This window comes from Staurois parvus, unplaced genomic scaffold, assembly GCF_062004578.1.
Source record: "Staurois parvus isolate SC_StPar_1 unplaced genomic scaffold, SC_StPar_1.0 ptg000934l, whole genome shotgun sequence".
NCBI lineage: Eukaryota > Metazoa > Chordata > Amphibia > Anura > Ranidae > Staurois > Staurois parvus.
The window spans coordinates 89,386-113,371 of record NW_028318730.1 but is presented as its reverse complement, the minus strand read 5'-3'; the positions used below and the strand labels follow the sequence as shown (position 1 = coordinate 113,371).

The 23,986-nt window shown below is 42.7% G+C and overlaps 1 protein-coding gene across 2 annotated transcripts in view; it reads left to right on the top strand.

The window, feature by feature from the left end:
* Positions 1–698: 698 nt before the first annotated feature.
* SLC26A2 (solute carrier family 26 member 2) overlaps positions 699–23,986 on the top strand; it is a 99,734-nt gene continuing 76,446 nt past the window's right edge. Inside the window, exons 1-2 of one of the 2 annotated variants that reach the window (XM_089656750.1) lie at positions 699–834; positions 10,201–10,400. The gene's annotated coding sequence lies outside the window, so the exon portion shown is untranslated. The remainder of the gene's footprint in view (positions 835–10,200; positions 10,401–23,986) is intronic. The other variant, XM_089656751.1, reaches the window with a different exon arrangement.

Genomic DNA, 23,986 nt, shown 5'->3' with positions numbered 1-23,986 from the left:
TCAGGGGGTCTGAGCTATCCCCCGAAAGAAGGAAAGGAAGAAGGGACACACACAGCACAGGGACCAGGTGGGATCTGAGAGAGGCTGTATGCAGAGCCTGACTCTTGTTCCTGGGGATGTCTGGAGCTACGAACGTGAGTGTCTTATCTCTTATCTGGGTGGGGTTGCCAGTGTATGAGGAGCGGTGGTAATGGAAGGCTTTCTCAGGTGGGGGGGACTGGGCTGTTGTTGGTCAATGGGGGGAGCCAATTTCTGTGTTGCCCAAGGCAACACGAAACCTAAATACACCACTTCCTGCGGCCCTGGAGGTGATTGGAACACCTGAATCCAATTATTTGGAATGGCGTCCGAATACTTCTGGAAATATAGTTTATATATATATATATATATTTTTTTTTTTTTTTTTTGATTGGGGGTGCAAAATACTACTTTAACATTACAGAAGTCCAAGTGATCTCCAGTGTGCTCTTAGTCTTCAATTTGCAGTGAATAAACTCTTTTCTTAACCTTTTGATTCCTTGTACAAAGTTTGCTGAGTGTGTTGGACGTTGTGAGTATAGGAGAGCTGTCAGTATCAATGTGAATTGTGTATGTGTCCAGCAGCTGGGCAGGCTGGTGTTGCAGCAGACAGAGCATTGTGTATGTCCCCATACAGAGGGTGCTGTGTATGAGCCCATAGTGTACACCTCCCTCCCAGAGTGGGAGTAGTTAGTTCTCATCATCATCACTTGTTGATCGGCTCTCCGCCTCCTGGCCGGCCTTATGACAGCTGCTCGCTCCTACCCAGGGCCCTGGCAGCCCGCTCTGATCACTGTGCCCAGAGCGGGGAGCCCGGTGAGTAGCAGGGGCTGATCACTGCAGGGAGGGGGGTCATAGTCTGAGTGGAGGGGACAGGCTCTGTCCTGTCTGGGACTTGTCATTGATTGCTGGGCATACAACTTCCAGCAACTCCTGCTGGAGGGGAGGACCAGATGATATTCAGTTCAGCACTTGTCTGCTCTGCACAGATGCCAGGCTGAGGAAAAGTTGACTTGACAAACTCTCTGGCAGCCTGATCTCCATACCATAGATCGCTGGTCTCTGATCGCAGACATGGGGCTGCCTGGAGCTGGCAGGGAGGGGGCGGGGCTAGACTCTGCTAAATGACAGCTCAGCTGCACGACCACTGCACACCGATCACTTTGACAGCTCATACACTCGCCCATTCACCATTCTTCTCATAGAGGAACTTTCATCACACACGATCTTTGCCATTACACGTGTCATTTATACATTTCACAGTTACTATTGGCAGCTTGTTTATAATAAGGCATGTGATTCTCATTATACCACTCTTGATGTCTGTCATTTAAGTCTGATAGTGTCATATTGTTACTAATACTACTAATGTAAGAGCTCATTCACACTACAATAAAGCTGAGCTCTGCAATTGTTTTCTATGTGCCCAGTTCATACATAAAGTGTATCCAAACCCAGAAACAAAAGGTATTGTATTGCAGCGCACCTATTCTTCGATGTGATGGTTGCATTGGTTTTCTATTTTTAGGCTTTTTCTCTTTTATTTTTACCTGGTGATCCAGCCAGTAAGTCTGTTGTTTTTCAACTTTAAATGAAAAAGCTGTCAATTCAAAGTAACAGTTAGAGGAATGAGACAAAGTAATTACCATTGACTGGGGCACTTACAAAGGGCAGCTTTTTTCATTTATGGAAAACCTTTATCCCAAAAGAATCGAAACCAAAAAACTGTTTGCTGCCACTGCCTATAGGGTACTTGCTCACGGTACTGATGTTTGAACAGCAGTATTCCTAGCCAAAATTTTGTGTGTTTATCTTGCACATATATATGCATATTTGTGAGCATATTTGCACGTATGAGTGTACACAAGTACAGTAAATTCTAACTCTTAGAATAGAATTTTAAGCTCTTTAAATTACCATTTTCCAAGCACATGCACGTAAAATAGTGACTGGCAACTCCGATTTCTGTATTTTTTTAATTAATCTATACACCATGCATGTTTATGCACTTGTGTGTACAGGCACATTGAAAACAATGGGCTGCACATTATGTCTTCACATAATGACAATGCTGCTGTCCAAAGGTGTCTCCATTGCTCCTCCACCGAGAGTGGAGGCACCCCAGGGCAAGAACTAATGTAGCCTTCACAGGGGTGGAGTGCTGGCAATAATCACATGCTAAAAATCTGACAGACTGGGTGTACCCAGGGGCGGACTGACCATTTGAACACTCGAGCACTGCCCAAGGGCTGGGGTCAGTAGGGGGCCCCCATGAAAATGTCAGTCCACCCCTGGGTATACCTAAATCAGTCAATGGATCAACTTGGGTGCAATTAGCCTACCCATATATGGATCAAATCTCGGCTGGTCCCTGCTGAACCAACCGAGATTCAAACCATCTATGGCTGGCTTATTACATTTTTGCTTTAGGGCCAGTTCACACTACATGCATTTCAGTTGCTTTTTTTCTGCGTCCAAAATGCATAGAAAGCAGGTCATATGGTTATCAATGTCATAGTTCACATCAGTGCTTGCAGTTCCAGTGCGTTCCGGTTGCAGAAAAATAAGTAGAACAGGCTGCATTTTTCCTGCACAGAACTGTACTGGAACACGGTAAAACGCATCATAAACGCACCAAAAACGCACTGGAACGCACATGTCCCTATTTAAATTGAAGAAAAAAAGAGGGGGGAAAAAAATTAACTGAAGTGCATAAAAATGCACTGGAACGCGTCAAACGCATCAAAAACCACCAGAACGCGCCGAAAATGTGTCAAACACCCCATGCTAAAATGCATCCGGAACGCATCTGGACTGAGTTTCTATAGTGTGAACCGGCCCTTAAGGTTTAATAAATTAAATGCAGACTTCAGGCTAGCTACAGTACAGAAATCTGCAACATGTCTGCATTTTACTGTCTGCATTTCTGTGCACCACAGCTGAAGTAAATGAAATGTTACACTGTAACATTTCGTTAAAAAGTTTGTTCTCGTTCGTGACTTTGTGTATGTGATTTTAATGTGATTCAGTATGTCATGCATAGGTAATTTTTTTGCGATTGAGGCTCTATGCTGTCTCAGGACAATCGCAGCAAAATCGCACCACGTTTGGGTTGCCATTTACAATGAAAGGCACCAAAATGCGTGTCGTGCGTTTTGATTTGGAATCACGGGCAGATTGTGACAATTCCGCCCGCGTTTACAAATCACCAAGTGCGAATGGGGCCTAAAAAAAGTAAACAGTGCCCCATGTTTTAAAAGTGCAAGGCACTGCTGGTTACATTAAGAATGCAGCTGTTACTGTGCAGGTAGTGCAGACTGGTCCTAAATTATGCAGATCATTCAAATTATTAAAATATAGGTTATTATTATTAAATATATCTAAATCCAAAATGTTTTTTTTTATTCATTTTGAATAGAGTAGGGGAAGGTTAAACCCACTGTCTTTATTTTTTCTTCGTCATCATCTTTGTCTCATTAGAGAGATTTCACTGTACTACCTGTCCTGTAGACAAGTGAAATAATATCTTTTTGATGTGAGGGATATCCCCTCTTAGAAAGATGTCACAGGAACTAGTACTCCCATTGGAAGATTTCCCCTCTATTCCTGTTTCAGTACAAAATTGAAAAATTATGAATTCACTCTCATTTTCATTCCTTGTGGCACTGGTGATCAGGACAATTATAAAGAGTGAATCTCCCTAACAGTGACACAGACAGCCAGGGCTGCTGTTTGAAAACCACAGGGCCCCATACAGCAAACCAGACAGGCCCCCCCCTCCAAAAAAAGCCACAGTTTACTATGCTTCAGTTATGAATGAACACATTGAGCGATCGGTACTTATTACTTATTGTGTTCATCATCCTGAAGGATACTATTGTGTGCTTGCAGTTACCGGTGGGAGGGAAAGGAGGGAGCACAGGAGCACTGGGGTGGTGGGGGCATACACAGAGGGGCCTGGACAACATGTGGAACCGTATGGTGCACAGGGAGGATGATGGGTGTAACAGAGGGGCAATTACTGAAATTGATACCCTGTATGGTTCTCTCTGCAGTAGCTGAATGCCAGCAGGAGGGAGAGGAGATGATGCTAGTCTTCAGCTGCTGCAGAGAGAACCATATGGGACCCAGGCCAGCAGGGGGGCCCAGGCAGCTGGGTAAATCAGATGTGTGTAGGGAGGATGATCAGCACAGTGGGAGTGCAATTACTGGAACCGATCCCCTGTATGATTCTCTCTGCAGCAGCTGAACACCAGTGGGAGTGAGAGGAGAAGATGTCAGTCTTCAGCTGCTGCAGAGAGAACCATACAGGGGATCGGCTCCAGTAATTGCACTCCCACTGTGCTGATAATCCTCCCTACGCACATCTGATTTACCCAGCTGCCTGGGCCCCCCTGCTGGCCTGGGTCCCGTACAGGAGGACTGATGGTACCCCATTATCCACAGCCCTGCAGACAGCAATTAGGGGTTCTAACCACTCTATCCAAATCTAGAAAAAAATGTTGCCTTTTTATACTTTAACATCAGGGTGTTTAATTTGGGAGCTCACTTTTAGAATATCATAGCGAAGGAGATCTCTATAGTTATTATGTTTCCATATGACCATCTTTTTACTAGTGTATATTATTTATATTATTATCCCAGGGCAGCATTTTTCAGGGGGGCAGCACCTTCCCCCAGAAGAAGGGATGAAAGAAGGGACACGTGCTCCATAGGAACCAAGTGGGATCTGAAAGAGGCTGTGGGCTGTTTAATGGTGTATGTAGAGCCTGACTCTCATTCCTGGGGATGTCCGGAGATGAAGATGAGTGTCTTTCGCTCTATTGCCATGTCTGTGGGGGCGGACAATTTTTGTGTTGCCTAGGGCAGCACAAAACCTAAATACACCAATGTGTGCATGAAAGCATCACCATATATATCTGAGTACAAATGTGTACTCTTGTGCATTTTTTCAGCCTCAAACCATGTATACGAGTCCGATTTATTCGTTCAACTAGTGCTTTGAACAAATAAAACCGACTCATCTATCGGCTGCCTGAAAAACTGACTTGGTCCCCCCATCCACATACTCTAGGTGGATGGGTGAACCCTCCCTGCTGAACTATTGTATTCTGGCCTGTGAGGAGACTCCCCACTGTCAGAATACAATGATCAGCGTTTCAGGCTGTAGCCTGCAGCGCTGATTAAGTAGGAAAAACCAGACCGGGAGATTGTATCAATTGGTAGATCGACTTCTGTACAGCCTCAATGCCCGTACATGGATTGAAATTTGCCGTGCTGAACCGGCTGAATTTTGATCCATGTATGGCCAGCTTTAGGTAGATGCCAGCGGCTGAGCCAAATATGCTAATATCAGTACCCAGTATGAATACAGTATAGCATTTCTTCTGATTTGATCTTCAGCTGCAACTGCTCAGAAATCTTCATATAAACGTAAAGAATGAAATCAACTTTAAAAAGAAGCTATGGAAAGTTCCCAGACTACCCTGTATTATGGAGCTGTATATTTAACCTAGACTATGTGACATGATGATAGAACAAGCAGCCATCACATGCACTCTGCACTCCCTGCTTCCTTTTTTGTTCATGCTGTAGCTGTCACATGTAGTAAAAGGAATTCATGTCCTTTCCTCTGGCAGGAATGTATGTAATGTCTATGGTATAAATGTTAGGATTTTATATGCAGAATGCGGGTTTGTAATATGTATATGTTTGTATATATTGTTTGTGGACTAAATATTAGAGTGGTGTATACTAAATTTTGGCTGGTAATGGTGATTCAGCAACTTTATTTCATTTTTTTTTTGCAAGCAGTGACATCTGGCCATCAGAGTTCAGTGACATCCAGTCCATTGTTTTTTTCTAGGTAGCGTGCGGTGATTAGAATAGAATGTGCAATTTCATCAGCTACTTACCTACTGCTTAGTGTTATTTCTGTAATGGATGTTTTACAAAACTAACTTCTCCATGCACTATAACAGAGGGGCCCCCACCTGCTTCAGCTTCCCAACATTTGCTCAGAACCAGGTGCAGGCTCGTTTAAATCTTTTTGCAACATCTCATTGGGTTCCTGGAAATGCCCAGGGAAGCTTAAGTTTTCCTGCTTTCCTCTCTCAGTATCTCAGAGATTTAACACCTGGTGAGGCAGGTGGGTAAGTGATCTGCAGCCAGGAGAGAGGCCCTCCACTGTCAGTAGAGCTGTGCGGGAGGGCAAGAGCCAAAGAGCACTCATTTTCTCCAAAAGGCCCAGCTGCTGTAAGGGGTCCTTCTCCAATTGCTACCAGATTAGTGGAGTGCAGTATCGGGACAAAGTCATCTAGACCTGCCAAATTGCCCCCCCAAGATGTATGAGCATTATGTGTCAGCAAACCCCCCCCCCAAAAAAAAATAAAAAAAAAAAATTGAGAACTAATCTGCATGCTTACCCCCCAAGCTTAAATTCCTTCTCCTCTCAGTGCAAATTTGCCCCCTGCTGGAATCTCCCCTCCAAGCCCAGATCTTTGCCTCCACCATCCCACCCAGCTCAAATCCTCTCACTCCCCATATGCCCCCAGCACAACTCCACTCCACAAATAATTTCCCCTTCTAGCACAAATCCTCTACCCCTTAAATTTCCCCTCTGAGCACAAGCTCCACTCTCCTCCACTTTAAATCCCCCCTCCCAGCACAAAATCCCCTCCCCCAATCCCCCATCCTAGCACAACCCCCCCCCCCCCCACACACACACACACATTTCCTCTCCTAGCACAAATACCCCCCCAATCATCCCTACTAGCACAAATCCCCCCCAAAAAAAACTACCTCCATAAAAATTACCTCCTAACACAAATATCCTCACCCACCATATAACGTTTATATCTCAAACCAGATCCCCCCTCCTAGCACAAATCTTCTTCCTCCATCCCCCTCCCAACACAAATTCCCCCAAATCACCACTCCTAACACAATTCCCCAAATTCCCCCTCATAGAACAGTTCTCACTCCCTAATAAATAAATAAATGGTGTAGCGCTAATAAATACTAGTGCATATAAATCAATATATAAAAAATGGAACAAATCACACATAAACAAGTGAAAATAATCACAAACATACAAAGGTTTGTGATTATTTTCACTTGTTTATGTGTGATTTGTTCCATTTTATATATATTGATTTATATGCACTAGTATTTATTAGTGCTACACCATTTATTTATTTGTGTTACTTTTTGGTATAAAAGGAGGGTGTGAGCAGCTTAGGTTAGACATTATCCATTGAAGCGCAGGAGGTTTTTCCTTATTTTAGTTCTCACTCCCTGCCACCCCACAAATTCCCCCTCTCAACACAAATCCCCTCTCCCCAACCTCCTTCTGGTGCCCCCCAACCTCACGATACCACAGTGCCCAGGGCAACCGCTCCTCCTGCCCACCCCTTGTTCCAGCCCTGGTGGGGTGTGCTTCATCCTCAGGCTTCGGATCCCTCAAGATGTTCACTTGTGTTACCAGAGCTACCCTGGATTGCACTGTGAGTGACACTGTTTATGAGAATAATTGCAAGTAGATGTTTGCGTTTTGAAATGTTTTACTGAAGTAGTGATTCTCTGTTGTTATGGAGTCTATGCTATACAAACACGTTACCCTGATGGAGTCACATTGCTGTTAAGAGTCCATATTTGTGCAGCTTTCATATGTTTGTGCAGCTTTCATTATTCTGCAGTGTATGTATACTTTTTAGGGAAAAGAAAAGTGTGTTGCGCTGCTGTTAATACAATCTTAGAAATTAATCACCATCTTCTTTTGGCACTGCACAAATTATTATTATTTTGTATTTATACTTTTTGCCACCTTGAACCTGTTTTGCATTATTGTTTCTAACTTCGCACCTGTTTGGTAAGTTGCAAGTCAAAATCATAATACGTGATTGTACAATCTAAGGCGCCGTTCACATTATCATGAGCGTTCCCGCTACACGATTTTGACTTGCGATTTTCATACAATTCTACAAACTGCATAGGGCAGCCCACTCACTTGAATGGGCTGACCTATGCGCTCTTGTCACCTGAAAAGAAGCTCCTGCTTCTTTTTGGGCATCAAGTTTCATACGATTTGTAAAGGTGCGGTTTGTTACGATTACCATGCAATCCTGTTGTGCAACAATTGGAGCAGAATCACATCATTTTTGGGTTGCCATCGAAAGATAATGCCCCCCAAATGCATGCAGCGCATTGTGCTGCGAATGCCACAGGCTTTGGGTTTGCAAGAAGAATCAATGCAATCCCAAATCGCCAGATATGAACGGGGCCTTAGATCTGACAACAGGTATGTAGTCCATGGATCTGCCTGATTGGATACAAGTGGATTGGATAGTTTAGGTAGGTACTCATTACATAGTTTTGGTAGATCTAAAGTTGGTTGTGTAGTAATTGTATGGTCAGATTGTAATGTGTATCCAAACAGTTTCTTTCTGATTATTATCCATTCTGTTAGACCCCTTTCCCACAGGCGGACCGATTGGGTCCGCCTGTCTGTTTTTCAGGTGGACCTGATTGGACCACCCATTGCTCTCTACTGGGAGGTGGACGTAAATGGACATGTGTAAACGGACATGTGTGTAATTGGACATGTGTCCAATTACACCCGTCTGCATCTGATCTGCTAAAAACAGACAGATGGGGATCCGTTTCCCATCCATCTAGAGGATTGGATTACAGACAATGTAAACAGACAGACAATCCGTTTACATCCGACCACCCCATAGAGAACAGCAGGCTTTGTCCATGTCCACTCTGCACAAGTGGAATGGACAGGGACCTGTCATCCGCCTGCTCAGTGTGGATCAGCGTACAGATCCCCCACTGAGCAGGCGGATCCACTTGGCGAAGTCCGCCCCGTGTGAAAGGGGCCTTAAAAACTAATCTGGGACTGTGACTCTTCCATTTTGGCATATTAGTCCTCTTCTGACTATTTATGTACGGTCACACTTTAGTCCATCAAGAAATTGAAAACAAAAACAGCAGGCACGGAGCTTCGGTCTTGTTTTCAAAGGAATTGGGTAGCAGGAGTCATGCAATTATTGTTTTTTCAAGCAACTTACCTTATTTGTAAGTTATTTACTAAACAGAGGGAGTTTGATATCATTTCACAAATATTTGTCTTGTGTAAATCTAAGAACAGTAACATGATACAGAGACCATCATTTGAAATTATTTAAAAAAATATTGTCGAACACCTTTTTCTAGTTAGATGGCTTGTACATTTTTGAACAACAATTGTGTGATTGGTAAAGAATTAGTTGGCCCTAAACTTTTATTTTGTTCATTAGCCCAGATTCACACTGATGCGGTGCTGAATTCTCAGTGTTTTTTCTGTTCGAATTCTGCACCGCATCACAATCGCACCCCGTTCATGCAAACCGCTGCGGGTGTGTATGTTAATTTAACAATACCCCAAAATACCCATGCGATCTGATTCTAGTGCGGACCAAAAAAAGGGTCGTGCACCTTTTTGGTGCGGTGCGATTAGAGCCATACAAAACGCATGACTCCGATCGCACCGCACACAATTCGCATGTGATTTGCACAGGAATGTGGTGCGGTTCCTGTGCGAATCACATGCAATATACCACACCTTACAAGTGTGAACCCAGCCTCAGGATTTGTTCAGTAGGAATGTGGTGCTCAATGAGCTCTCCTCCCCAGAAAGAGGGTCCACTCCTTTCTGTCAGTAGGGTTGGTTTACTGAAGGCAAATAGACTGTGTGTTTTGCAAGTGTAGTTGCATTCTGCAAGGGCAGTTGCTCCAGAGATTAGTAATTAAGGTAAGCTCTGTTGACTTTCATGATCCAGTCAAGTGCAAGTAAAAATGCTGTTTTTTAATTTTCCTTGCATGTGATTGGGTATTCTTTGCAAAGTGAAGCTTCATCTCATTTACTAAGCTTTGGAGTAAATGCCCTTGCTGGGTGCAACTGCGCTTGCAAATTGAACAGCCTATTTGCCTTTGTAAATCAACCCAAATCAGTCTGCTCCTGTTGTAGTATGATCCTTATTATTTCTGCTGTTGTCTTTCAATGTAAAATAAGAAAAACCCAACATAAAGGTTGAAGACTTGAATGTCCAGTACAGGTGGTTGGTCTGGAACTGACCCTTTTATTAAGTGCAACAAAGCATACTTATCATTCTCCACCATTATTGATGTTTTCTGCAGGTATCTGACGCTTTCGGGTATGTCTGATACCTGGCTCCCCTCCATGGGCTGTTTTCCTTTTTGTTGGCTCCTATGTTAATACGGGACGTAAGGGCAAGAAGAAAGAACCGTAGCTTATGGCGTGAGACCACATAGGACCACCAAGATCTCCTGTCTTCAATCCCCGAGAGTTATAAGTGGCTATTATTTAGCAGTTATAGGTAATCATATCAATCAGTGTTCACATACCTCACTGTACTACTTCCTTGTTTAGCTTTTCTGTTTCACCGATCACCTCTTTACTATTTTGACAAGTTTCTCAACTGCTTGTATTTTACTTCCCTCTTTTGAAAGGACAATAAGACATGGGCAGCACAGTGGCTAAATGGTTAGCACTTCTGCTTGGCAGTACTAGGGTTGTTGGTTTGATTCCCAGCCTCAGCACCACCTGCCTGGAGTTTGCATGTTCTCCCTGTGCCTGCGTGGGTTTCCTCCGGGTACTCCGGTTTCCTCCCACACTCCAAAGTCATGCTGGTAGGTCAATTGGATCCTGTCTAAATTGGCCCTAGTATGTGTATGTATGAATGTGAGTTAGGGGCCTTAGATTGTATGCCCCTTGAGGGTTATGGACTGATGTGAATGTACAATATAAATGTGTAAAGCGCTGTGTAAATTGATGGCGCTATATATAAGTACCTGACATAAATAAATGAGCTAGAGGGGTTTATTTACTAAACGCAAATAGGCTGTTCACTTTACAAATGAGATTTTCCCAGAACTTAGTGAATGTGGTGAAATTCCACCTTGCAAAGAATACTGAATCACATGCAAGAAAAATTTAAAAAAAAAACAGCATTTTACTTCAACATGATTGGATGGTGGAGGTCAGCTGAGCTTCACCTCATTTACTAAGCTCTGGAGAAAATTCCCTTACAAAGTGAGCAGTCTCTTTGCTTTTAGTAAATCAACCCTAGAGTGTAGGAGTTATCGAGGGCCATCAATCACACTGGGGCCCTTGCATCTTTAGCACCGCAACTGGCCTACCAGTTATTACGTTTCAGGAGCTAAACCAGACTACTACCATACCAGTTACCATAATTCTGGACAGTGTCTTTAGTTTCCTTTGGAACCCTAAATTGTGATGAGCTCTGATATGCAAATTGTAACTTTCTCTACAAACGTTGAGAGCTAGGATACTCCTCCTGCAAATTTTCAATAGGACACTGCACCTGGCCATCACCTTGAACAATGTACAGGAGATTGTAATAGACAGGATGAACCAATATTTTTCTTCTACCGAAAATCTTGACATTTGCTTATTAGAGCTCACTAGGAATCACAGTTCCTAGGAAACTGAAGATGTAGTTGAAAAATATGCACTTTCCCAAGGAAGGATGCATACTTCTGCTGCATGAGCTGTACTTTAACCACTTGCCCTCCTGAGGATTTACCCCCCTTCTTGACCAGGACATTTTTTGCGTCACGGCGCTGCTTGACTTTAACTGACAATTGCCCGGTAATGCAACGTGCACCCAAATTAAATTTACGTCCTTTTTTTTCCCACGAATTGAGCTTTCTTTCAGTGGTATTTGAACCCCTGAGCGTTTTTAATTTTTTGCACTAAAAAAGACTGACAATTTTGAGGAAAATACAATATTTTTGACCTTTTGCTGTTAAACATGTCCAGTAAAAAAATTTAAAAAAAATTATATTTTGTCATAAATTTACACCAAAATGTATTCTACGACATGTCTGTGCTACACAAAATCCCAATACATGTAAAGTAATTGGTTTATGTGAAAGTTATAGTGTTTACAAATGGCGGTATATAAACTGAGATTTTTTTATTTTTACTAGTAATGCCAGCGATCAGCGACTTATAGCGGGACTTCTGCAGATATTCTGACACTTGGGGAAACTGATTTGGTGTCACTGACATCCCCAGTGACACCAAGACAGTGATCAGTGCTAAAAAAAAGCACTGACACTGTACTAATGGCATTGGGCAGGAAGGGGTTAACATTAGGGGTGATCAAAGGGTTAACTGTGTGCAGGGTGTGTTTTACTAGGGGGCCATGTGTTAGTGATTCACTGTAATCACACTGCTCTGGATGGCTGTGCACAGCCATCCAAAGCAGTGTGCCCGAGCTGACAGGGAGGAGAACTGTTAGTAAACAAAATAGTCCTCCTCCCCGTCGGAAATCTTTGAAAATCACCAGGCGAGTAATTACCGGTCGGGACCCGGTGATTGACAGCCATGGCCGCGAATGGCGGCGCCCCCTACCCGGAAATACAAAATCATTTATATATACTATTTTGAGCACCCGTGCTGCCCTGTAGCATTATTTCTGTTATAGGGCATACGGGAAGCGGTTAAAACAAAGACACTAAAGAAGTAGACAACACAGAGTGAACATTCTTAAATAAGGCAAAAGTGTTCACTTTGAATTGCCAATGATGCAAAAACATGATTGGATTTTTAAAGTGAACACGAGTTCATCTTTATTGCTAAAATTAAAAGCTTGTCCTTCTTTGGTATGGTAAATGTGTGTTCAACTATTAAACAGTGTAACTTAAACTGACCAATACAAACAGAAAGATTATTTGATGAAAAACAGAACTGAAATTACATACATGGCAATCAAACTAGATTCTGGCCTTAAAGAGAAGGATCAAGGAGTCATTTACACAGCTCTGGTTTCCTGCTCTACAGCTGTTATAGCACTGTAATTTTATATATCCTCATAGTCTGCTAGCGGTAAATTAATTTCTTCTTGCTAATCAAGAGCTATTCTTATTGACAACATACAGATGATAATACTGCAATAGGACCCAAACACTTTTCATACCTGTGTGAACATGATGATTGTAATAAATAATTATTACTGAAATTTAATTTCGCAGAGCCACTTTTTTTGTTCTAGATTAAAATTAATTTTCATCTACTGTATATTTTTAATGGATCATGGATTACCCTTGACTGTAGCTGGCTCTACAGAAGGCCAAGATAAGTAAGTGCACCAGAGTATAGTGTGAGCACACAGTAGATGAAAAGGCACTGATAAGAATTCATTGGGCTCAATAGTAAGAACTCAGGAGTTAAAGTGATAATAAAGCTTAATTTAAAAAAAAATAACAAACATGTTATACTTACCTGCTCTGTGCAATGGATTTGCACAGAGCAGCCCCGATTCTCTTCTTCTTGGGTTCCCCCCGGTGCTCCTGGTTCCTCTCCCTTGACCAGTGCCCTCAATAGCAAGCTGCTTGCTGTAGGGGCACTGGTGAATGCTCGCTCCTGAGCCCCGCTGTATGTGTCCATAGCACACAGAGGTGTGTCATGGCTCCGCCCCCAGCTCTCTCCTCATTGGCTGTGATTGCAACAGTGGGAGCCAATGGCTGCCGCTGCTGCGTCCCAGCCAATGAGGAGAGAGAGACCTGGGACAGCTGACACTCCCGTGCACATCGCTGGATCGAGTGGGGGGAGGGGACGACAAACAGAAGGTTTTTTTCCTTCACGAATAGAATGCATGAAGGTAAAAAACCTTCAGCCTTTACAACCACTTTAAAGTACAACTAAAGGCTCCTGTATGAAAGTACCAAACCCAGATATTATGTGGTACACATTTCCTGCCTGATCCAAATCCTCCTTCCCTCCCACTCACTGCAGATCACAGTGGGAGGGTTTAGCACAGAAGTAGTGCTATCAATCCAGAAGCAGCGTGCAGGACTAGGTAGGACCAGATGCTGACTGACAAGCTACAGACTTGTGAATCAGCTGTAAGAATGCTGAAACCTGCCAACCTGCTGTCAAACCTCCTGCTACAGTTTCTCATCCCACTGTGGAACAAGCAGACACAGCTCACTATGTGGGGTGACTGACATTTCTCCATACTGGATCAATGGCAGTTACTGCAGCAGCACATAGAAAACAATAGTTTTCTGTGTGTTCTGTTCACACCCCAGGTGTTATGTACTGTGCACAAATATAGATATGCTGCATCACCCCAGAACCATGATTGTTCATTCATAAAAGTGAAATATCTACCAGGTTTGCAGGGCTGTGTGATTAACAGTACCGAGTCTGTGTGTGTTTATAGACAGCCATAGAGAAATCAAACAGTGCTGGTCTCCAGAATGGTCCCTTCTGCTAGAGACTAGAGCTGCAACACACAAATCTTACCTTTGTTTAGCAGCGTTGTAAGATTATCTGAATGATCCGAGGAAGGGGAAAGCCCCTGAAATATGTTATCATGATGACCGGCTTCTCTCCTTTGGTTTGACATGGTTTGAGTGCTCCCCTAGGCTTCCAGTTTGCCCTTGTGTGGGCAGACTATCGCCAGGTGTATGACACAACAACTGGATCTCGGACACGTGACTTCCGGCGAACGCGCCATCTTAGTGATCCCAGCGGCTGTCATCCACACACCATTCCCACTGTCCTGAGGCTCATGGACTGAGCAACCTACTGTTGGGTACAGGATCATGTGTCATCCTCCAGCTTCTGAGAATATGTGTTTCTCCTCTCCACTGGCTTGGTGATGTATCAATCTGGGCACTCCTACATGTCATGCTTTTTAACCCATCATTAAAGTGAATTTCGATTTTAACTGTTCCAGGGCTTGTGACTCTATTGACTTCTACAGGGTTGGGAGCGCTCCTTTATTTGTTGTTTAGGGAAAATTGTCTGACCATCTTGCTTAGCAATGGCCTTAAAGAATTGATTGGAACTAAATGCTACACTTGGTCTAGTGAAGGGTTAAAGTGAAACTACACTGCATATGAGTACCAAAAACACAATTTCATTCCTTTTAATTATTCAACACAAACTCATCCACTCATCCATGTTTCCAAGGTTTATTTTGCTGAGAAGTCACTTTTAGACACACCCCCTAGCATTTCTGGCTGTTGCCATTTTGAGTAAATCCATCTGCCCTTAGCTCAGCCAGGCTATAAGATAGTGAAAAGTGGCTTCGGCCTAAGTACTCATAAGCTATGCCCACTGACGAGTTTTGCTCTGGCCTCCGGGCTTAGTCTTAGAGGATCATTGGCCTAGGCCTGGACACCAGGAAGTAACTGAAGAAATATAAAAAAAAATAGTTTTAAAATAATTAAGTATAATATAGCTTTCTATCTATTTACTGTACTAATGCTAGCAGCATATGGATTAAAATTGGTCAGTGTTGACTGAGAGATAAGTTTCACTTTGAATACAAATGTAAAAAGTTTAGTGAGACTTTTTCAAGTAAATTATTGACATGCCCATTAATAGCTTAATACTTTCGCTCAAAAAATTTGAACTTTTGTAGTAACCGAGGCACCCAGTATTTGAAATCATACATCCCTTTGCTATTTTACTGAGAAATACTGTCAGCATTTACTGTAAGGTATACATGACCCTTGTCAGGGACAGTAAAGTAATGGTGCAGCGCCAAAATGCAACCTGTTTTAATTTTGTTTACTTTTTCTTTGTATGTACAAGTCAAAGTTCCTAGAAGATCATGTAACACACAGGAATCTCCTTTTACATTTATATTGTTGATGGCAAAATGGGTGGAGTCTGAATGAAAAGGTGAGGCATTAGGAAAACACAAATGCTATAGTTATGCCTGCTTTTGGCAGCTCTCTTGTGAGCAGCATGTAAGGCAAGCCATAGTTGATGCGATTTTCTTTCCTTCCACCACAGGTCGCAGGAAAGAAACTCACTTGATTTCCTCATCACAGTCAATGTTGATGGGGGGGGCGGATCCCGAGGATCCCTCCCAGAACGCAATTGTGTTCTGCTGGTGGAGTGCCTTCCCTGCTGGCAGAACATAATGATCACTGCTGGCCTTTGTAGTCACCAGTAATGATCGCAAGAAAAAAAATCTGACAGGTTGGATGCACTGAAGATGATCGATGGATTGACTTCTCTACAAAAAGCCTGCCCATATATGAATTGAATCTCGGCTGGTCCATGCAAACTGGCTGAGATTTGATCCATCTATGGCGGGCTTAGGCAGCAGAACTGTTTGGGGCTAAAAGGGTTGTTTTACTAAATAGTAGGAAGAAGGGTTTATAGTATGTTAAAGAAAGCGGAAACCCTTTTTAGGGCTTGTTCTCACTATCTGTGGTGAGCTGCTTTTTTCCGCCCTGGTCATAAAAAACAATTGTTTTCTAGGTGGCTCATTCACACCGCAATGCCAGTGGGATGTGTGGTGTGGTGAGCTGGGGTAAAATTCAGCATGTCTGCATTTTTCCGCAGTGCACTTGGTGGCACCGCATGTCACCGCACAGCAATTAAGTTAAGACAAAAAAAAAAATTAAGCAGTGTGATGCTCTGAAATGTACATCATGCTGCTCCCGGGCAGAGACAGCACCAGGCATTAGCCTTAAAGTGATTGTAATCCCTCACCATATAAAATAACTCATTTAGTTTAAAATATAAATGAAAGGTAAAACATTTGTGTATACATACAGTATAATAAAACATAAATCCCTTTTTTCCCCCATTTTTTATAAGTGATCGCATTCCCTCTGTTCTCAGCTGCATAAGAGCTGGAGACAGAGAAACAGCAGCAAGCTGATCTGGCTGTGCTGTGGGTTCAGGCAGGAACACGGGATTTCACATAACGGAAGCAATACAAATATAACAGGGTACTTTTTCATACAAGTACATGGTACAGCAGGCACAAATCAGGAATTTGAAATGTTGGGTTTACATATTCTTTAACATAAAGACAGCGGCGTCTTACGTGCTGAGATATTTTTAGATCTACTACCTAAAAGCTTGTGTAATAAATTCTGTCTAGCTCTATAATTCCATTTCATCATTATCATGAGAGGTGGAGGGATGATGGGACATAAGCACATGCACTTTGAGTAGATGGGAGTTGATCAGGGTCTTATTCCAACATCCAAAATTCTGAACTACCTACATTAGAGCAGTGGAATGGCAAAACAAGAGGTGATTATCAAACTCATAAGCTTGTTCCATCCAAAAGTGACTGGTTATTTGGTGATGGTTGGGAGGAAGTTGAGTCACCCATTTGCTTCCTATGCTTCTAGGGCCCTCTGGAGTTGAGATCTCTACACCTTCAAGGGGTCTTACTCTGTGTGATGGAATTTCTGTTTGTTTTAGGTTTTGGAGTATGCAGTAGTAGAACTGAGACAATGGGGGTCAGAGAGAAGGGAAGGATTATTAACAGTCATTGGGCATTTTGGCCCTCAGCATACATCTAAACCTAGGTTCCAATTTTGGATATACAGTATGTATGATAATATATTAGAACTGGACTGAAGGCAGGTATAAATGATACATTCATGCAGCTAGTCATTTGTTTTTAATTCATTAAATTTATTTGGTCAAACCTGGCCATGATTTCTAACTCTTTTCCTGTCCACCTGGGAGTTTTGGGTGTCCATGCTTAACTTTCTGGTTGCAACAGATCCATTGTATTCTCTATAGCACATGTGTCAAACACAAGGCCTGTGGGCCAAATCCGGCCCACTAGGCCATTTCAGGAGGCCCTCGCACCTCTCCTGCAGCTGCAGTACCCCTCGTCTCCACCCCCACCTTGTCTCAGCAGTCAGCAGCAGAGAGCAGGACAGAACTTCTCCACCAGATCTTCTCTGTGTATCGGCAATACCCCCTCGTCTCCGCCTCCCCTTGTCTCAGAATTCAGCAGACTCTGGCAGCTGACTCCAGCCCACTTCTGGTCCTCCTCTAGAACTTGCACTTTCTGCTTCCCAGCTCTACCCCAGCCTCTTACGAGCACCATCTTACCATCCAACTTGGAGCGGTAAGTGATGCTGATTTGGCCTGCCATGTAATTGAGTTTTATATCCCTGTGCGGGGATTAATTATTCTGGCCACAGTAGGTGTTTAAAGGATAATTTCACCTTTGGGAACATGTTACATGTTCCACCCGTTTTTAGGGTGGTACATGTAACATGTTCCCAATGCAGCAGCTGCTGGCCAATTCCCCTCTTCCCCCGTGACAGCAGTTCACGGTGAAGTTCCCTGTGCTAAATGTCACTTTTTAAAAACAGTGCAGTTATGCGGTCCTTCACCCACACAACGGTGTCATTCATTCATAGAGTTCTGCGAATGAATGAACTACAAGTACCGACATTTTTTGCGGATGTTGGCTTGTAGTTCGCAATGAACTATCATGGTGCTGTGGAGGGCCATGGTAGTTCATTGATTCCTCCTATCAGTGTATCTGCTTCCCTGTATATCTCTGACAGGTCTGCAGGAGACCTGCATGGTACCAGTGATCTGCTGATTGCTGGTGCAGTGCTTTCCAGGATCCTACAACAAAAATAATAAATGCACATTTTTTTGCCTGCAAAAAAATGTGCATGTATTATTTTCTGTCAAAAGGTGAACTTGTCCTTTAAACCCAGAAATCCAAGTACAAAGATCCTACATACAGAGACAAATATAAGTAACTGTAAGTTAGTTTAATGGAAACATAAGTTTTGGGTGGACTGATCCTTTGTCAAATCAAACCCTACTTTGAAATCGTGCGACTTACAGTGAAGTCACACAATTTCAAAGCCAGATAACAAATGCCGATTTCAGGAGTGATTTGCAAGACATCTGATATAGATGTCTATGCAAATCGCACCAAAAGTAGTGCATGTACTAGTTTAGAAATCAATATGGCTTCGAACAAGTCCGAACCACACTGATATGACCGCGCTAATTGCAGACAATAGGCTGCTATTTGGCATGCGATTTGCAAGTCGCATGGCATGCAAATCACATGCCAATTCGCATCCAGTGTGACCGGGGTCTTAGTCCAGCATGCAACAAGATACAGTTGCAATTGCAATTATTTCAATTTATTCCAATGTTCCATTTTACATAACAATAGTTCTGGTAGCTGCATGATGGTGCTACATGTTGTCTGAACCTTGTTTTCTACATTTTCTCTATCAGTGTAACAGTTTTGAGAAAAATGAACTCCACCCTGAAGTGTGTCTATGAAGATAACATCCTTTTCTCTGACATACTGTACCTGATCTCATATTAACATTAGTCATGGTATGTGGTCAGGTTCTTAGCCTAATGACTTTGCTTACTAGACTTTTAACCAAGTTATAGGATGAGCAGTTTCATATGTAAGTTGTAAAGCTTTGTGTGAATTATGGTCCTATAAATAAAGGGTTTCCTCTACAGAGAAAGTTATACAATAGTGTGCAGTATTCCAGACTAAAAATGTGACAGACATTACTGGAGAAAGCATGAAATGTGTGGGATATTGTGTTTGGTTATTTAAAATGATATTAAAGCGATTCTAAGGTTTCATTTTGTTTGTAAAATAACAAACATGTCTATACTTACCTGCTGTGTGTAGCAGTTTTACACAGAGCAGCCTGGATCCTCCTCTTCTTGGGTCCCCGCAGGCTCTCCTGGCTACTCCTGTCTGTTGGATGCCCCCATAGCAAGCAGCCTGCTATGGGGGCACCCGCTGCTTCATGTATTCATTCATAAATGGATCCACAGCTTGGACCCACCTCCTCCCTCTCCTCATTGGCTGACTGGTTGTGATTGACAGCAGCGGGAGCTAACGGCTCCCACTTGCTGTCTCAGCCAATAAGGAGGCAAAAACCCGGGACAGCCGAGGCTGTTGTTCACATCGCTGGATCACTATGAGACTCAGGTAAGTATTGAGGGGGCTGGGGGCACTGCTGCACACAGAAGATTTTTTACCTTCATCCATAGAATCCATGAAAGTAAAACACCTTGAGCCTTTACAACCACCTTAAACCTTTTTTTTAAAATAACAAACATTTTATACTTAGTTGCTTTTTGTAATGGTTTTGCAAAGAGCAGCCCCTATCCTCGCCTTTTGGGGTCCCCCGCTGGCACTCCTCCCTCCTTCTAAGTACCCCCCTAGAAAGCTGATTGCTAGGGGGTACTCATGTGGGCTCACTCTCGAGCCCCACAGCCTGTGTCCATTGACAGACAGTGGGGCTTTGCCCTACCCCTGCTCCTGTATCACAGAATTCGATTGACAGCAGCAGGAGCCAATGGCTATCAATATGCAATATGCGGAGGGAGAGAGTGGAGAGAGCCTCTGCTCTCATTCACAGCGCTGGATCGAGATTGGGTTCAGGTAAATATAAGGGGGAGGGGGGATTCAGCAGGGCACAGAACATTTTTTTTATCTTAATGCAGATAATGCACTAAAGTAGAACTAAAGGTGACTTGTGAGGAATATATGCAAATTCCTGGCAAATTTAGGTTAAATTGAGCACCTATCCGCTCAAGTAGTGCAATCAACCAAACTGTATCAACAGATCAATATGTGCAACACAGTATTCACCATCACAAACATGTGATATATATATGAAACATAAATATTAATGCAAAAGACAAGTATAAAAAAATGTATGTGTCCATCAAAGGTTCAAAAAAAATGTATCCATCTAAGTGATATAAAATCATCCACCGATAAATCAGCATAAGTAAAAAGCACATTGTAGCTTCCCTGTTCCTGGCTGGATTCGTGTTGCACATACTTATGTTATGATACAGTTTGGTTGACTGCACTATTTTACAGTTACAATAAGTCGGGGGGGGGGGGGGGGGCGACTACCCCCGCCAGAACACACTGATCATCGCTTGCTGCCATTGTCTGCCCAGAAAGGCAGTTATTCTGCGGGGAGGGTACTCTTAGATGGACTGACAGGTTAAGATACACTAACAAATTGAAGCCAAACGCCAGCTCACACTGCAGTTACACAAACAGTTACAGCAACAGTTTTTTTCTTTTTGGGATAAAGCTTTTACATTAATTAATTTATAGCTGATCATGGTAAGCACCCCTGTCTGTGGTAAATGGTTTGCCTCAACACTTTTAACAGATACATTTTGCAGAATGATGTTCTTGTCACGCTTACCCCTAACGCAGGTGGTCAGACACTATAGCTGGCTTCTGTGTTCTTCACCTATAGCAACCCCCTTCCCATAAGGCAAGCAGGCCTACCAGTATTCAGTTGTCCCCAGGTCTTATACACAATGCTATAATGGCTGGCCACCACGCCGGGCAGGCAGGAACTGAGCACAGTAAATAGGTGCTTGCGGTTGGCATACAGGCAGAATAGTTCAATGACAGTCCAGGTACAAGGTAGGCAAGGTTCCAAGTAGTCAGAGTCCAATTCGTAGTCAAAAGGCAGGCAGAGTTCAGAGAGCAGTCAATATTCAATCTGAGGCCATAAAGAGGGGAATCTAAACAGCAGAGCAGGACAGACAGACAGACAGACAGGGAGCTTGAGCATGTATTAAACACGCTATCACAAGCATGAGACTGCAGGCTTGGCTGGCTCAAATCTGGTTTGGTCTCTATCCAGAGACTGGAATGAGACCAGCAGCTGTGATGGGGAAGTTCTGTTAAAACATAAAAGACATACTGGCCGGATCACTATCAATATAATACCTGTTTGCTTTTGGGTTTATTACCACTCTAACACCCTGTATGGGACCTGGGACCCTGTAGCAAATCAAAGTTAGTGCTAAGTCAACTTACGAATACTGAAACTGCTAGATTTGGTTTGAACATCTACTCATCAATGACTTCTGCTTGTGAAACTATTAAAACAAACCTGTGTACACAACAAAGAAGTGCAGATTAACCACTTGCCCTCCTGTGGATTTACCCCCCTTCTTGACCAAGCAATTTTTTGCGTTACGGCGCTGTGTTAATTTAACTGAAAATTGCGCAGTTGTGTAATTCTGCATCCAAATTAAATTTACATCCTTTTTTTTCCCACGAATTGACCTTTCTTTTGGTGGTATTTGATCGCCTGTGCGTTTTTTTATTTTTTGCGCTATAAAAAAAAGACAACAATTTTGAGAAAAAACAATATTTTTGACTTTTTGCTATTAACCACTTGAGCCCCAGAGGATTTACCCCCCTTAATGACCAGGCCTTTTTTTGCTGTTTGGAGCTGCACTAATTCAAATGATAATTGCGCGGTCATGCAATGCTGTACCCAAACGAAATTTACGTCCTTTTTTTCACACAAATAGAGCTTTCTTTTGGTGGTATTTGATCACCTGTGCGCTTTTTATTTTTTGCGCTATAAACAAAAAAACCACGAAAATTTTGAAAAAAACCCAATATTTTCTACTTTCAGCTATAAAAAATATATCGTAAACTCAAAGTTAGTCATAAATTTAAGCCAAAATGTATTCTGCTACATGTTTCTGGTAAAAAACATCCCAATAAGTGTATATTAATTGCTTTGTGTGAAAGTTATAGCGTCTACAAACTATGGTATAGATACTGTAATTTATGCCTTTTTTTGCTATACAGCGCGGTCATGCAATGCTGTACCCAAATTAAATTTACGTCCTTTTTTTCACACAAATAGAGCTTTCTTTTGGTGGTATTTGATCACCTGTGCGCTTTTTATTTTTTGCGCTATAAACAAAAAAAACACGAAAATTTTGAAAAAAAACAATATTTTCTACTTTCAGCTATAAAAAATATATCGTAAACTCAAAGTTAGTCATAAATTTAAGCCAAAATGTATTCTGCTACATGTTTTTGGTAAAAAAAATCCCAATAAGTGTATATTGATTGCTTTGTGTGAAAGTTATAGCATCTACAAACTATGGTATAGATACTGTAATTTATGCCTTTTTTTGCTATACAGCGCTGCACTAATTCAAATGATAATTGCGCGGTCATGCAATGCTGTACCCAAACGAAATTTACTTCCTTTTTTTCACACAAATAGAGATTTCTTTTGGTGGTATTTGATTACCTGTGCGCTTTTTATTTTTTGCGCTATAATCAAAAATTACGAAAATTTTGAAAATAAACAATAGTTTCTACTTTCAGCTATAAAAAAATATATCGTAAACTCAAAGTTAGTCATAAATTTAAGCCAAAATGTATTCTGCTACATGTTTTTGGTAAAAAAAATCCCGTGCATTAGCGGGCAAACTGGCACTATCTAGGAGGGGCGCTAACACTATCGGAAGTCACCAGTGACACTAATACAGTGATCAGTAAAAATCTGTTCACTGTAATCAATGACACTGGTGACAGGGCAGTGAAGGGGTTAACTGGGGGGGTGGAGGGGGGCAATCAAGGGGTTAAATGGGATTTCTGGTGCACTAGCGGGCAAACTGGCGCTATCTAGGAGGGGCGCTAACACTATCGGAAGTCACCAATGACACTAATACAGTGATCAGTAAAAATCTGTTCACTGTAATCAATGACACTGGTGACAGGGCAGTGAAGGGGTTAACTGGGGGGGGGGGAGGGGGGCAATTAAGGGGTTAAATGGGATTTCTGGTGCACTAGCGGGCAAACTGGCGCTATCTGGGAGGGGCGCTAACACTATCGGAAGTCGCCAGCGACACTGATACAGTGATCAGTAAAAATCTGTTCACTGATCAATGACACTGGTGACAGGGCAGTGAAGGGGTCAACTCGGGGGGGGGGGGCGATCAAGGGGTTAGGCGGGATTATTGGTGTATTAGCAGGCAATCTGGCGCTATCTGGGAGGGGCGCTAACACTATCGGAAGTCGCCAGCGACACTGATACAGTGATCAGTAAAAATTGGTTCACTGATCAGTGACACTGGTGACAGGGCAGTGAAGGGGTTAACTGGGGGGGGATTAAGGGGTTAAATGGGATTACTGGTGTACTAGCGGGCAATCTGGCGCTATCTGGGAGGGGCGCTAACACTATCGGAAGTCGCCAGCGACACTGATACAGTGATCAGTAAAAATTTGGTTCACTGATCAGTGACACTGGTGACAGGGCAGTGAAGGGGTTAACTGGGGGGGGGCGATCAAGGGGT